Here is a 17,125-nt window from a genome sequence, read left to right on the forward strand (position 1 = left end):
AACCAATTCCGGGCGATGCACGTTTATAGCCCGTCGTGCAATTGCGATGGGACGTCCCCGTACGTACACGCTCGTATATACGCACTGCTCGTCCACGCCAATTGTCACTGCCCGCACCGCAGTCTCCGCGTATACTCCTCTCTTATTCTTCCTCCGTTTTTGTTACTTACGTATTATGTTTTTTGTTTTTTTTTTCTCGCACGTCTGTTTTTGCCCTTTTTTTTGTTTTTTGGTTGTTTGTTTTGTTTTACTCGCTCCACTACGCGTTTCCTCCGATGCGGTATAGCTATAACCGCATAGCTATAATATAGCTATATTGACCAGACGATCGAGCCCTCGACGACGGTATTGGCGGCGGTGACGGCGGTGGTGGCGGGACCCTTCTTCGGCACATTATTTTTTACCAGATATACGCAGCTTTGTGTAGGGGCCACGGTATTATAGAGGATTAAATAACGGAATACCTATGGCATTGATTCCGTTTAATCAAAACCCATAACGAAACAATATTTGCTTATGTTTACATTGTACATAATTTAGTACACGAATTAAAATAAGACAACGGTGAGGTATTACGCAAACGCTTTTATCATTATTATTATACTACCTTTATATAATTATTATATTATGTATCAGTTGCAGTAAAAATACGATTGAGTGTCCAATACATTTATAAATTTATTTGTGTAGTATATTTTTTTTTCAAATATTTGAATACCGATTTTTTATTTTATTTTTACTATCGAAAGCTTGTTAGTATGCCAAACCATGAAATTATAATTATGTTTGTTTCAGTGCTTAAATCGTAGTATTAAACGAGTGAATACTTTGCCTTTGCGAACAATCCATTGTATAAATTTTAAAGTAAAAATATTACTATTAATAATTTTAAAACGAAAACGAAAATAAAATAAAAGGGAACAAGTAAGTATTCGCTCTGCGCAGTAAAGTAGGTGTATGTACGAGTATGTGTTTAATATTTTGAATTCAATGATTAATAAATTAAACGATTCTGAGCGGAGACCAGGCATATTTAGCCTAGGCGATTCTGCTTACTCAGAATATTTAATGATAGGTATATGTTTCAAAGTACCAAAAGATCACTTTCTTAGGTTTCAGAAAAGAATGTATGAGAGTAGAAAATTTAAGCTTTTTTTTATTATAAAACATCTCCGAAAACACACACAAAACAATACATTATTGTAAATTGAATTATTCATCTAAAATAACTATAAATACATATTAATATGTTGATATTATTTTGGAACTCGTAAAGGTACCAATATTACTAACAACAAAAACTGCAAGGTTAAGAAAATAGCATTTGTATATTTACAAAAACTACTATACCTCTATGACATTCTGCAGTAACTAAAATAATATTATTCATTCTAGTTCATCAATTGGCTTTTGAACCCTCCTTTGGTCAGTAACATCTTGATGTATGCACCGCAGTAGACCATTCGATTTTTGAAACGTGGCAAATGGCCATGTCAATATTTCCGTTTTTCCTTTGGTGTCCAGTAACGTAATTATTTCGTCAGGCCTTAGGGTAAAAATATTTGCTCAGAATACCAAATGCCAAATATAAGCTCATGTGCATTTTTGATGCTGTTAACCTCTGGACTTGAATATGATGTATATAATATATGAGGGCGACTCATGAAATGTTTTATAGTATGAAGTTATGGAGTATGTTTGTAAATTTTTCATTGACAACAATGAAAATGTTCACATGGTTCATTTCATAAAAAACAAAGAAATGCAGTATTATTATATCATTTTATATTAAATAGTCAATCTATATAATTTACACCAAAACAAAAGTATATCATATTATAAATGAAGATATATATAGGTTTTTGAATATTCCATATAATGAAGATTAAATATGTACCAATAATTTGATAGTGTGAACGAATAAATGAAATAATTCATAGTCTTAGCTGTATTCTTATATTTTACCGAATAATAAAATAGATAAATTTACATATAATTCGAAATCATCAAATTTCATTTAAAATAGTTTAATAGAATACTGGAATAAAAAACAAATTCTAAGAATGAACCAAGGACCAAATAATATTTTATTTATATCTTATATATACTAAACATATCTAATACGTATATTATAACGAGCTAATGGGATTATATTGTGAAATACAGTGTATATGTGAAAATGCTTGTCTAAAACGTTTAGGTAATAAATTTCATAGATATCGATGGGTTCTTGTTCTTTTATTTGTTAAATTATGGAAATGTCACTGGGTGCTTTCAAGTAGTACTAAAAACCAGCGACGTGCAATCATTTCATTTTTTACACTCAACTCCACTGGGGGTTCTTAATTTTTGTAGGGGATCTCTTTTTTCCTTGCTTATTTTTTTTTTTTTGACCGCGCGCTTGTTGTTTGATTATCCTTCAGTCCACTCCCTTTCTTTTGTGGAAATAACTGGGGGAAACCACACGTGACAATTGGTCTTGACGAATAAAACCACCTTTTTGACTGTGATCTAAATACGAATATACGCGAGTACGATATAATATATTAAATATACCCAAACGAATGATATTTGCTGACTAGTCTTTAACGTGAATAATAATAATAATAATAATGCAATATTGTAATGCATCAAAGACAAAAGCGCACGACCTTATATAATAAAATATGTACACGCACTGACCGTTGTAACACTTGCATTTAACTGTTGTAGCCCCCTGTTCGAAATCCTATGTATAGACGAAGGATATCGGCAGGATAACAGAAAAGGAGATTTGGTTTTTTTGTTTTGTATTTTATTATACATTTTTGTCCTGGCCGGAGACTTATGGCGTTTCGTTGTCCGATTTTATTAATATTTTATTGCGCTAGCGGACCGTTTGATTTATGTCCAGCTGTCCCTGCTGCAGTAGTGTCAGTATGACTTGTTGTTTTAAGTTTTAATATCACCGCCCTTTTTCTTTCTTTATTTTTTACTACGATGTAGACATGTTAAATATCGATTTAAAATTAAAATATTAGGTATAACTCAACCATTATATAGGTATTAGGTACTCAAAGCGACAATGTGCCTTATTTGTTAATTCATCGTAAACACGCTGTATTTACTTTATCGCATGGAAAAAAAGTGTTATTTTTGTGTTGTAAGTTATAACATTTATCTATGATGAAAGTTTTGAAAATAAATTAATAATATTTTATATCAATAATGCCAGTGAAATTGTTAAATCCCTCACATTTCATACTATTTATACTCATAATACCTGTGTCATTGTATTCATAACGGTATTAATGAATCAACAATTATATTAATATGTTTAGGTATATCATTATCTTATAAAATATTGACGAAAACCTTTACCGTATGTCCATGCAAACAAAATCGGTTGGTATTTATTATTTTTGAAGATTTGAATACTTGTAGTTTCGCACATACTTTGGTAAAATATATAATGTATGTATGAATGTATACATGTATACCTACCATAGAATAATTAGTATAGAATAGTTCTTGATTATTCAAGAAAAAAAGTTCTTAGAAGTAGTTGTATTGTTATAATACAACTTCAAATCGTCGAGTACAGTGATTCATATCAATGAAGTTGTCAACCACTTTACCCCATAGGTCCATCTAAAATCTTTTTGTTTCACCCTATACGAATTGAAATAATGAGTGAACTCATACGTGCCTATCCGATGACAGTAATAGAGTTCTGTATAATATTGTAGTGTATTGACTCTCCACCACACGTTGCAGCCAGGACACCTCTGGTGCATTTTAAACGCTCAAATGAATAAATATTATAATACTGATATAGACTATAACAAATAAGGTTTCTTTGATTAACATCAATTTTTTTTTTAAAATAGAAATGATATTTTTGATTTGAATTTTGTATATACGTTGTGTAGGACTTGTTGGTATACCGTATTTTAGGTAGGTATATATATAATATTATAAATTTGTAATTGAAATCATAAAAGCTCCTGTAAGTACCTATACAGTATAGAAAACTATTTTTGCTGGGATAAAATTAAAATTGCAAGTTATAATAATAGTCGTTAGGGTAGGAACGAATTTTAAAAATACACTTTAAACAGTTTAAACGTATAAAATATACGGGAAATGAAGATAAAGTTATAAAGAGTTATTATTATTTATTATAATAAAAAATCATGATTGATGATGGTAATACTATTGTAATAGCAATAATATACTTGGACATATAGTCGTAATTAATTCTTAAAATATTGATAGCATATAATACATAAAAAAAATTTGATGTGTATATTTTTACGATCTGAGTGTACATTTTTTTGGGAGTTTTATTAGTGCATCATATTATATTTTAGAGACTATACAACATATATATTTTTAAGGAATTTCGTTTCATTTTTAGGTCTTCAAAATTCAATAATTGACTTGAAAGTTGAAAGATATTATTTAATATTAGACTACACTACTATAAATATACATATTATTTTCGCTAAAGTTTTCTATATAATTTTAAATATTACGACAATAAAACAATTGTAAAACTTTTTACCTTTAACATTTGAATGCGATTTACATTTTGTTATTATTTATTGATAAACACAAGTGTCTTGTAAACTTTTTCTCTTATATCATTTATGTCTTAAAGAAATAAAAATAGTTGTAAAACTTTATATATATATATATATTTATTTTTTTTTATAGCAATAATAAGATTGTTTACTGGTTATTGGTTAACTTAAATAAAACCTTCCAACACTTTAATAAAATAAATAACTGGACTGGGAATAAATAATTTATATATAGATATTTATTATGTGCAACAATAATGATGGAGGTAAGAAGAATAATAATTATCAAGAGATGTTCGCAATTGTTTTTACGATTTTAATCGTCTTCGAATAGAGAGATATTCGTATATTTTAATTGTTCATAACTATACACGGGTTGTGTCTAATAATAAAAATATACGCCATTTTTCAGCTACACGCATAAATAAATACCGATAAATACTAATTAAAAATTTATATTTTCCATTTTTAACAATGACCGCTTTTATTATGAACAATGTATTTGGATGATAATAAAATATATAAACGGAAAAATAATATATTACGATGATAACCCGTGTATAACAGACATTATAATTTACATACATTCGTAGGTATGGCCACTGTATTATATAATATTATTATATTAATGTAGGTATAATAATAACAGTGAAAGGCGGCTTTAACTACGTCATCGGAGTCTGTTCGGTATCGTCTTGCAGTATTTCGCGCGAACCGCGACTATTCACATCGGTTATTATTATACACGCGTTTACACACTTGCATCAGTAACTATAGCTTGTAGTGTCTTAGCGGCCGCGTTTGCCACGAACAAAACTTGAAATCCACTTTCTTCCCATAAACTTTACGACTCAAACCCGCAGAGATAGGTAGGTACACTACAATAAACACGACGAAAATCAACGGTTTTTTTGCACCGTTCGGCTAAAACAAATTGACGGCATCACGGTAATAATGATAAATCGCGCACGCAGTCCGAAATTTTCGAGAAACGATAATAAATATTATATTCAATTTTAATAATATAATATTATTGTCTTTTTCGTTTCGAGTTTGTTTTGCCGTGATTACGTAGTGTTCCGATGTAGGACGATTTTTCCGATATCGCGTTAAAAAACGATAACATCGATTGAGATGTACCTAAAAAATTATCGATCCCGTCGGGACAAACGAGGCGCGACGACTGCTGTACGTCACACGTTTATCTGCATATATATATATATATATTATATGCATCATCTCGTGCAGGGGCGACAGATGCACAACCACAATATTATAAATAATACAATATAATATTATATTATATATATTTTATTGTACGACGGAAATAATATTATATCGAATCATCCGCCGCGCTCGTTATACCGCGGGCATCCGCGGCGGCGGCGGCGGCATTCCGGGCCGGGCGGCCGCCGAGGTTTCGTGCGCAGCTACGCGCGACGGAACGCGATTAGTTGATTACTGGGCGTTCCTCCGGCCGACTTGCGCTCCCCAGATCCGTTTACTGTTTTTTTCTTCCCTTCTTTTTGTTCTTTTTATTCACTTTCATCGTACTTTGTGCGCGCCTTATTAAACACAACAGACGTCGCCCGCCGCCCGGCGACAAATTATAACGCACGCATTATACCATTTATTATACGCATATTATATTACAATATTATATACGAAGTGATCGATTTAACGTAAGACACTCTGTAGTATTTCAAAAAAAAAACGCAAAAGTCTTGGAAAAAATGTATCTTTAAAATAATATTGAGTAGTATTAATTGTATTAAACAACGGTTTTAGAAAAAAATTATCATTTTTACTATTTTTTTTTTTAAAGTCGTTTGCTCTTTTAAATGGTCACATGTATTTATAATTTCTAGGTTGAATATTATTCGGAGAATGTTTCGATCTACAAAAATCAAATTTCACACTAGTATAGTTATTGGTACTTAAAGAAATTGTTGAGCCACGGGTATCCCTCTACCACCCCATTTATAGATCATCAAAACTTTAAAAATATACTAATAAAATCTTCGTTCAAAATTCGATTTTCGTATATTGAAGCATTTTAAAAAATATACTGCTTTCTAATAAGGAATTAATAATGCGAATATTGTCATAAAGAAAAGTTAAAAATTAAAAATGATTATATTAATACGACGAAAAATAGTATCTAATTATATATATTTTAATTTTGTTTTAATAATTAAAAATCGTGTTAAAGATATATTTTTAAAAACTTTAATAGTTTTTGAAATAATGAGTTGAACGTCAAAAGGATCACCTAGTATACAAAGTCTAGTACGCGTATTGCATGATATTACGTATCAACGATGTCCACTTGATTCGACTTTTGCATCAAAATCCTATTTCCAAAACAATAACTGTATGACCACATTAAAAATGATCGACACTGAATTTCAATCGAGTTACCACATACAACTAATAATGTTCAGGAACGGTCGTGTTCGTCATGAACCATTTGCAAATAAGTAGTCAAGACGCCTGCAATATTTAATATATTAGACTTAATTACTATTAGTATACGTATTATAAATTATAATAGTTGAAAAGTTTTCGTATAAATTATTATTTATTTCGTATATCAGATGCAGAGTTGATCAAGGACAACATGTACAGTTATAAGTTAAGTGACAATTTTAAATGGCTACAAAGTTCAAAACAAATAAATAAAATACACAAATATAATATTTGCTATTTAGTTATCCAATGACAGTTATTTCAACAATAAGCTTTAAAATTTAAAATGTTTAAGTTATACAATAATTTTATAAGACATATTATACAATATATACAAATATTTATGCTAAATATACTTACAATAATAATAACAGATTAACAAGAAGAACGTTTATAATCTTGAAATTGTATAATAAAATATTAAAAAACAATACTTATGGTTCGAATTACATTTCTTTTAATTATCTACCATAATGTATATACTATATATACATGACTTACTTAATTTATAGTTGCGAATATCCAAAAATAAATTAAAACTGTTGCTATCATATATTCATATGTTCATTAACCATATATTACATAAATTATCCATAACCTGTAACATAATATATATAATTAAATTAATTTAAATTTATAACCACAGGTATATAATAATTATCGGATATAAGTATATAACATCGTTAATATAGAACTTTGACAGAAATAGATAACTTTTATGTGTAATTAAGTAGTTATAAGACTGATAATTGATTAGTTATTATTCTGAGATTATTTAACATTGAAAAACACAAATACTAATTTTAACGTAAAAATAAAAAACATAAATATATTTCTGTGTCTAGAAAGCTTAGTTGTATTTATGATTGTGATGTAAACATGTGCATATACGACATATCTATCTACAAATAATGACTGAAGACCATTGTACTTAAAATGTATAATAATTTAAAATTTAATTTTAACTAAGGAGTTCTAATTTTATTTTAAATTTTAAACAAAAAAATAATTGCATGGATTTCGAGTAGATATCCTATATTGAACAAATAGATTATCAGCAATAAATATTAATGACTAAATCTATAGAAGACAACTAGGTATCGTTTTATCAGTGTACACGTTTTAACCTCTACACTGTTTTTCTTAACTCAAAATGGTTATAGTAAAATATTTGTTATGTCGTACCTATATACCTATATATTTATATCTATCAGATATTCATGTATAAAAATATTTATAAATTCCATATTAATAAACAATAATTAACTACTAAACTTAAATAGCATACGAATTGAGAAATCATGAAAACTAAACGAAACTATATAAAATACCTAGTGGTACTCTAATTTTTTTATTAATAATTAAATCCAACGCTTTTCGACCTAGGTACTCGTATTATATAAAACCACGCCGTTTACATAATATTACATTTATATGAAGTCTAATGAATATAAATAACTATAAATAAGTTTAAAATGTTCAGTATAGAATGTAGGTGAATAATAATTCTGCGTAAGTACTTATAAATTGAAAATAGATACCTAAATGTTTCAAACTCGGCATAGTAATAAAGTTTGATGCCTTATTAACTTCATCTTACTGAAGGTTGTTTGCCATAATTTAACATCTAATATTATGTTATTTTTGTCAGTGAGTAGTGGTGTGAAAAACGTGTCAGTAATACATTTCACATATTATGTGTATTTGAGTTAAAAATATTTTATAAGCATTATATCTCTTAAAGTATAGTAATTTATTATAATTATATATTATTCTTATATATATATATGTCTGTAAAATTAGAGCATCAACTATGTTAGTAGGATTTTGTTATTTTGCTTGGTTATTTTTTTTTTATTACATAAAAAAAATATCTAAAATTAATGTGTTCAATTTTTTGACAAAATAAATAAATAAATTTGTTTAAAAAATGCTAATAGAAAATTTTCAAAGATTTAGAATAATAATTTTAGCTATTTTCAACATTTTCAATATAGTTTTTTTTCGATATAATATATAATTTGATACATTATTTATTTCTTGGCCAAAGAGCTTAATAATTTAATATAAAGTTCTTAAAAATTTATTCTTATAATGATTTAAAAATATTAAAAATGTATAGGTAATTTTTTTTATAATGTTTGCAAATTATTTTCATTAATATAAATATCATTTTGAAAATTTAAGCAGGTTTCTTTTTTTTTTTTTATAGAAACTTAAAACTATTGAATAAAACATATTAAACCAATTTTATTTATACTTTATAGTTAATAATATACATACTATAAATATAAATAGGTACTGTCTATATTAAAAAAAATTTCTATTCGCACTATTATACAGTTGGTACAGAACTGGAGATCATAAAAATATTAATATAATTATAATAATAAATAAATATGTATAATTGTATAAGACATTATATATACATTGAATTTGAGAGATGAGTATTTTTTATCGTCTTACATTAAAATACAATTTATTTTAATCACCTAAAATTTATAGAAAAAAAAATAATACATTTTTAGTATATTAGAGTGACTCAGATTTATAAGGAGATTTCAATGTATATGCGTATAGTAGTAAAGTAATACATGTAATATTATAATGTTTGCAGTATTTTATGATCGCAAATAAATCGCGACGCGAGTTCCAAACTTGTTTGGTTCTTATACTCGCGGAGACTATTATTAAAACAAAATAAACTGTAAAGAAAACGCTGTAGAATATTTTTGTTTGAAAGATTGGGTGAATTATGGGTACGCGTGTAATGATGCGAGACTTATGACCGGCATATTATAATGTCGCGCGTTTGTATACCCAAACGGGAACGAATAATAATAATAATAATAATAATAATAGATACTATTGGACTATAATATATGCGTGTGTCGGCCATAACTAATCCCTTACAATGTCCTTTTAGACAAAACACTGTCAATAAAGTGGTCAGCCGATGTTTTAACCGCACGTACTATACGATTGAATTTGTGTGGCCGATAAAATAAAAATGTGTATATAAAAATAACAAATGTGTATTAGGGTTTTTTTTTTTTCATATTATTATTTTTGTTTAGAACGGTGAAATGATTTCTGGACCATCTTGGTTTTTTGGAGTCGAATCAAACACAAAACAAAAGATCTGTTTGCCGCCGCGTTCAAGTTTATAAATCCCTAAAATATATTTACGGTTCATAGTCAAAACACTGACCATTTAATATGATTTACTGGAAATGTCTGTGTACAATCCGTGTGTATAAGACGACTAAAAACGATAAAATCTGTGATATTGTAATGTAATTATATTTTATGTTAAGCACAACGCACATACACAATAATGTGTATAGTGTATATATTATTATACATTTATACATTATGTATGTGACGAATTAAAATTCGTAAGACGCGTTACAAAAAGAAGTTGGTGGTGGTCATTCGATTTTTTTATTTATTATTATTATTATTATTTTTTTTTTGAACTATTATGAGTCATAATTTATTTCTAATATAGTGTTGGACATTAAAATCACTATATTCTTGTACTCCATACGACAATAATTGATATTATACATACGATATAATAATATTATGTATGCGTGTCTACACATACTCGTATAATACTACGAGTTCGCCGTATTGATTCATTTGTTTAGTCTGTTTATTTTACATCGAAAACCAAATTGTATGTACACCGTAGTTGTGCGCATTACCCGTTCGACGTGTCTTAATACACGAAATTAGATAATTTATTTCATTCTTGACGCCATACATCGTAATAATAACGATATTAGATTTCGTGGAACATATTTATAAATTAATAATATTATATATCGTATAACGTGTACACCTACCAATGGTTTGAAACTCATATTCAAGTTCAACATAATACAATTGTGCACATTGATGTAGATTGAGAAGTGAAGATTCTATTATATATTATGTAATTTATAATTATAAATTGGATAAAATAAAATAAACAATATAAATTTATAGTGTATGAGGTTTGTCACGCACCATATGTTTTGATAACAATTAAAGTATATAATATATTAAGATAGGTATTAAAGTACTCGTATTAATACATATTTTAACGTTTGTATTTATTAATAATTACCAATCAGGTCGACAAATATGTTTTATTTTATTATTTTTCTCCATTCATTTTATTCTAATCACACTTTTTGTAGAACACTATTTTTTTTTAATTTATGAATTAAAATATATACAATTAGATGTTATGTAAGTATAAGCTTCTAAGATCCTTTTCAGTATTTACAGCGCAGTCCATAGGTACCTATTTTTCAAAGATTTCAATCTTGTTATAAATCATAATCTTTAAGACACAATAATGTTCATTAACTTTCTTAAAAGTACAATTAATAATCATAAAAATGTCTACAACTTTTCAGACATTAGTTATCCAAAATTAAATTTATAATCTCCAAAATAATAAATTCAAAATTAAATTTTTCAAGATTTCAGGCTACTTTAACATATTAAATTGAAACTATTTAACTATTAGATCAGCAAATTCAGTTCAATACATATAGTCATCTTTTTATATCGAATCGTCATACTCGGAGATATATTTATATATATATATAGTTATTAAGCTCAATAAAAAAATAATTATATGCAATTAAATTGCATCAAAAATGGTTGTCTTATTCTACTAAATTTCATGAAATCAAACAAGAAAATAATTACATTGATCTTTTCTCTCCGAGTTATCTAGAAAGTTTGAAGTAGGTCATTATCAAAAGACTCAGAATTGGCCACACCAAAATATCATACAGCTTCTTAATGGTAAAATTGAACACCCTAATATGATGCACTTCCTACGTGGGGTTCACGTCAATATAAAACATATTTTCATTGAATTCCAAACATATAAAATATACCGGGAAAAAATAAAATTCTAAACTTAAACTTCTGGAATCACTGGTCGAATCGCTCAATCAGGACCCCGACTACATCTCTACCATCATAAACTTCATCTATGCCGCCAATCTACTCGACCAAATTAGATAGAATTAAATAGAATGAAAATAGAGCAATATGTTGTAGGGATGGAACCACCATAAAACAAAAAAAGTATAAAGATCGGAGTGCTAAAATTAAAAAAAAAAATGTTTAGATTATGACAATAAAACAATTGAAGATTATCTCAGAAAATAAATATCGTATATCCATTAATATCGTCATAATGTATATTATACTTTTATTAGGTAGCTAAATTTTAACTGTGACTTATAATATTTATTAACATAATATATTTTTTAATTTATTTATTTTATTATTATTTTTAACATAAATATTGTATTATAATATCCATTAATATTGTCAAATTGTTTATATAACTTTTATTAGCAAAACTTTAATTGTGACTTGTAATATTTCTATAATTTCTTTAATTCTATACGGCGCTACAAATTGTCCTATTATGAATAGTCGCTCGCGATCAATTTACGCGCTATCAATTGACGTATATCCGAAATCAGCATAATAATATATTTATGTGATATACAAATAAGATTTATATTGTTTTCCAGCTTGAGGCATAGAAGGTGTTATCTTACTGAAATATATATTAGAAATAGTAAGTATTCAAATAATTCAAGTGTTTATTTTAGCCTTACAGTGACTGAGTGACATTAAATTTGTTAGAAATAAGTCAGAATAAATCAACTGATATGGTTTGATAAGAGAACATTTTGTTTACTTAGTTATCACTATTAAAATATAATTTATAGACTTTAAACATAAATAATAATAATTATTATTTACCATAAAAAATAAAGTGATTGCTCGCTGTATGTTTTACTTGGAATATATATTATTATATTGCCCCGTGATATGAATATCACTTAAGAAACCTTTTTTATGTTTTTATATAACACGCACTATATACAATCGAAGATATTATAAACAAAATACATAATACGATTAAAAAATAATAATCTCAATGATAGAAATTTAATAAAATATTTTATTAATAAGCGATAGCTGTGGTAATATACTAATGTAATTTATAATAGAAATAATGAATTTAGAATAGGTATTTCAAAAAATTATAGTTCGAATGAGAATATTGTATTTACACGCACAAACATATATATATATATATATATATATAAAGAAGGTATACAGAACAAATAGATAATATATATATATATATAATGAACAGATATAATCTGTATTTTAAAACGAATAACACGTTATCATTGGATGAGTTTGAAATTTTGTTTTGATCAAATTATAGCTTAAATAATATAAAAAATACTTTTGAAATTCTTATCTTGAAATATCCGTTTATCTAAAATCATATATATTATAAATACTATATAGTTTTCTACCAAAATAAAAGATCACTGATCCACTGTTTGATAAGCATTTTATATTATTTTTCTGAGAACGAATGAGAACATATAATACATACAAATACACACTATCTACAGTCAACGTATAAACTAAGTACCTATAATGGCTATAATAATAATAGTTGATAGGTAACACAATGAACTGCAATAATCTCTTTCTGAACGTATGAATGGTGATGAAAAAAAAAACTCTCTTAATACATACAATGGTGATAAATGATAATAGCTTAAGTTTATATGTAGCATATAAAACGAACAAATATTCCAATATATTATTCAAAATACTATTAGATAATATATCGTAAGATACCTAGCTATTTTTATGTTTTTGCATTTGTATATAATTGTATGCAAAACTTGGCAAAAATTATTCATTCGATCTGTGTTTGATTTATATATACAGGGTGTATTGAATTTAGGTGGGTCGTGGGTACTAGGTACAGATATAAAGAGGTTTGTATTTCATTGAAATAATAAGGTATGTAAACGATAAAATATGTATAAGGTATAATTGAGAACTTATTTTCGTTGAAAAATATTAAATTTATTTTTGCTCACTCATTTTTATTCTTCAGCAAATCATTTGGACGATTTTCCATGGTTGCTAACACTAGTTATTTTCCTTTAATAATGAACCGAAATTTACTTTTGGAATTTCTAAATAGTAACAATAATCTTAAAGATTTAGTTTTTTATACTATTTAAAGAGAGTTTCTGAGTATACTTTTTTCAAATGAGAACCAACCTTATGTTACGTCTTATTATGATGAATATAGATTAAAATTCAAACAAGTAGTTTCGAGTTTTTGAAATGGATACACTAATGAGATTAATATAACTTTGAAATGTTTTTAGAAAAATACAAAATATAATATTTTATGTTATATTACTATTGTGCTGGTCGCCAAATTTAAAAAAATTCTAAAAATGGGTCGTACAATAAAAAGTTTGGGAACCTCTATTAAATACTATAGTATAGTATTTATTTTATTATACTCGGTCAATTTTTATAATTATTTTCACAAATCATAATAATGTAATTGATGTAAATTATTACATTTTTAAAATCATCAAAGTTCCCCATATCGTCTTCCAGTTATTACAATTTTCCATAGTAAAAAAAATTAAACAACTCAAAACTACTTGTTCAAATTTTGAATTGGAAAGTTAGAACCATCAACGTTTTCATAAAAAACATCTGCTTCATAATTTTACTGCAGGAGAAAGGGAAAATTCATACGAAAAAATAAGTTGACATCGCCACAGTTCACTCTTTAAACAGTAAACAAATCCAAGTACATACCTATTTAAAATTATGTTCTTTTAGTATATTTGTTTAAAAAATATTAAATATCAGAATTTGAACAACATGGTATATTATTGTTAAGGGAATAACGAGAAAGTGACCATAATTGGTGAATCACTATATGTATAGTAGCAAATTGTTACACATGAAAATATAGCAGTGCGCAAAAGAACAAAATTCCAACAATGTGGGTGGTTTCTCCGTACGAAAAAATTACCGAACCGCGACCACAACGGCTTTCCGATATTTTCGCGGACATTCCGCACACGCCCCTGTTCGAATCTTGGAGTTGACGAGGCGCGGTTCGTAGCCGACAATATGATATTATATACGACCGCGTGTGCCCCGCCACGTCGTGAATTCGCCTGAGAAATCTCCAGGAAAACGCTGTGGTCACAGTTCGATGTATTACATATTATTGTTATTATTATTATTATACGTCATCGTCGTCGTCGTCGTTGTCGTCTTCTACGGTGTGTGTACGACGACCCCGCGGCGTACAACACACTATTATTATTATTATTATTATATAACAATACGGCGGCAAACTAATAAAATGTCACGGACTCGCGTGCGTCTCTGTATAGCCGCGGTGGAGATACTGTAGGAGAACGCGACCGACCGTGGAGGACCCTTCGGCGCAAACGTGATGTATCAGTGATGTAAAATCGGAAAAATTTCAGCTCGTTGTGACGTCACGACGCGTTTCATCCGTATACCCACACTATACATTGTACGATTTATATACCCTCTTTGCGGGGGCGGGGGGCGGCGGTGCACGTCGTCGTGTACGCGGCGTACGTATTATATGAAGGGTAGTGTCGGATTAGGGGGTGAGCGCGTCGCGGGAGGGTTCTCTGGCGGGCGGGAAGGGTGTACGAAGTCGCGGGGCCGCGCCGCAACGCACTTGACAGACAGACACTGTACAACGCGTAAAGATATTCACGCGCAGATTGTCCCCGAGGCGGTACCGCTGGTAATAGACAATAGTACCTATATATTATACGACGAGCGATGCGCAGTCGTTATCGTGATAATTATTATTGTAGTGCGCACAACCGCAACCGTTGACATTGGCTCGGGATATCGTTTTTGGAAAAAAACTTTATTGGACGTAAGTTCATGTTAAAAATAGTGTCCGGATTTACCCTTAACACGTTTGAAAAATGTTCTAAAAATAACCGGAAATGCCTTTTCAACGCAATAATATAATGTCCTTTAAAATTACCTAATTTTTTTTTTTTATATATGCACGTAAGCGGAAAGAATACGGTGATTTAACTTTCGGTATTTTTATTATTTATTTATCTCAGCCAAACTATGAATAATACAAAAATAAAATACCAAATTTGCGCCCAACGCACAATGAATAAACGGTATACTAGAAATAAACGCAATTGTGATGTAACTTCAACTGACCAATAAAATTTGTTGTTATTTGTTGGACTAGGACCCGGTAAGACATCGCATTTGATAAATTCTTTAAATAGATAAAGACGTTATTATATTCATAAATAGAACGATCGATATATTTTTTTGGTACGTATAGAAAATATTTAAAGCAAATATTATGAAAACAATATTTTTTGATATAATATTTTGTATTTCTGAATTATTACACTATTATAGCGTGTACAAGGTATTTCTTCTATACATTACATAGCTAATAAAATCACTGGAAAATGCTAAAATATTCAAACTAAGTGTCACTTTTGAAGAATCAGTTAAGTAAGTAAACAAAACGAATTATTTAAATGGAATGCATTGTACCTACTCGTATACTAATACAATGCAAATTCATTTAAATCCGGGCCTAAGCTATATTAGTGGCTCCATATGGTTTTTAAACACTATAGTTCAAAAGTAGTATGATATGGCTCGTACAGGAGACCGTTTCGGTCTTTTGAACTTGTAATTTTTTTTTTTTTTTTTTAGTAGACATTTATGGACGTGACTCGTGAACGTTTTACTGATTGGTGACTAGAAATAAATCTTTCAACAGAAATCTGATCGTGGTGCTTTAATTATAGGTCCCCCCTGCGTGACTCTCCCTCACAACTCTGTAAGATTATAATAGTAATAAATATATATACTATAGCAGCAACAATAAGATTGCAGGTGTTAAAATCATATTACGCGGTGAAGTCTAAAATTGGATAATACGACTTCTGAAAATGTATAGTCTTCGTTAAATATATAAATATCTATGGTAATATTATATTATCGTGTACGAATAATCGTAGAAAATACGACCAGAAACGAACTGGGTAAAAATTATTGTATGAAAAACATATTAAATCAGCCTATTAAAACAAAAATCGCTTCGAAAATTTAGAAAGACAAAACAAACGAGGTTTAATAGATAGAATGGAAGACACACTTATCTTTTAATATTTACACAACAA

At 28.3% G+C, this 17,125-nt stretch overlaps 1 protein-coding gene across 1 annotated transcript in view; it reads right to left on the reverse strand.

Moving 5' to 3' along the window:
• Positions 1 to 7,536: 7,536 nt before the first annotated feature.
• Positions 7,537 to 17,125, reverse strand: part of LOC132926206 (protein tweety) — a 50,470-nt gene continuing 40,881 nt past the window's right edge. Inside the window, exon 4 of the transcript XR_009661390.1 lies at positions 7,537 to 7,632. The gene's annotated coding sequence lies outside the window, so the exon portion shown is untranslated. The remainder of the gene's footprint in view (positions 7,633 to 17,125) is intronic.

This window comes from Rhopalosiphum padi, chromosome 3 (assembly GCF_020882245.1).
Source record: "Rhopalosiphum padi isolate XX-2018 chromosome 3, ASM2088224v1, whole genome shotgun sequence".
NCBI classification, from domain to species: domain Eukaryota; kingdom Metazoa; phylum Arthropoda; class Insecta; order Hemiptera; family Aphididae; genus Rhopalosiphum; species Rhopalosiphum padi.